At 37.8% G+C, this 1075-nt stretch overlaps 1 non-coding gene across 1 annotated transcript; it reads right to left on the minus strand.

Annotated features, from left to right (window-relative positions):
- Window positions 1–250: 250 nt before the first annotated feature.
- Window positions 251–386, minus strand: LOC120987411. Its single transcript, XR_005776021.1, has one exon. It is a non-coding gene; the product is annotated as a U4 spliceosomal RNA (small nuclear RNA).
- Window positions 387–1075: the final 689 nt, after the last annotated feature.

Consider the following 1075-nt stretch of genomic DNA (forward strand, 5'->3'; position numbering starts at 1 on the left):
CAATCACGCATGAGCCCTCCTTCACTTTGTCGGCTGTGTTTACGAGATAGGTGCAGGTCCCAGAGGTGGGACCCACACCTATCAGACAATGGGGACATATCCTAGCAATATGCCTCCATTGTCTGAGATGGAATAACCCTTTTAATTTGGTATATGAATTATTGTTTATGTTTTGAAAAAGTATATACGAATATATACATTATTCAAATTAAAGGGATTTTTTGGTGAGCCAGTATTTTTTTTTCTCTATTCTCCTCAGAAGCTATCAAATATTGCCAAAGTTTGCTGTATTTCAAGTCATCGTGGCTTGGTATTTTGGGAAGTTTTCAATTAGCAATAATCCTGCCTCAGATGAACCTCATGGGCTACTGCTACTGTGCAAAGCTGAGCCAGTAACTTTAAATTTCATTTATTGTTTTATTACTGCTAATCAAGGGTAATCAGCCAACTGTGCACCCCTAAATCCCTCCCATATTTTAGTAAAGTTGGTGAGCTGCTTTTTGATAGATTGACATTTGTAAAAATGGCCACCTGTCTCTAGGTGTTGTTGTAAAATGGCTGCCTGTCTCTAGGTGATGTCATGTTATTACTAAAGTTTAATGTAAAAAAACACAACAGAGACACTGACAGACATAATGAAATACTGCCGCAGGTAGTAATACTGCATATGCTGTACACGTTGTGCTCCTCAATACACTACTATTCACCTGTTAGATACCTGGGCAGTTAACAGAAAGCCAGGTCACATGACGGCTCACATGACTGATGCCATGTTTAGTCCTATGCAACTCTCATATGGATGCATGTTACGGGACTAAAATGGGTCGTGCCAATTTCTTTTTTTGGGGGGAGAGGCTACTGTATGGATATAATAAAGTTCTGCAAGCAAAGTTTGAAATAAATGTATATTAGAAAATTGTTTGACATCCTATTCTCTAAATAAATAAATGTAATCATTAAAACTGGTATACCTCTTTAACTGAATTAGGCCTAGCTCACACTAATGTTTTTTTTGCGAGTGTACGGTCCGTTTTTTTTTGTTCCGTATACAGTCCGTATACGGAACCATTAATTT

The sequence above is a fragment of the Bufo bufo genome, chromosome 1 (genome assembly GCF_905171765.1).
Source record: "Bufo bufo chromosome 1, aBufBuf1.1, whole genome shotgun sequence".
Classification (NCBI taxonomy): domain Eukaryota; kingdom Metazoa; phylum Chordata; class Amphibia; order Anura; family Bufonidae; genus Bufo; species Bufo bufo.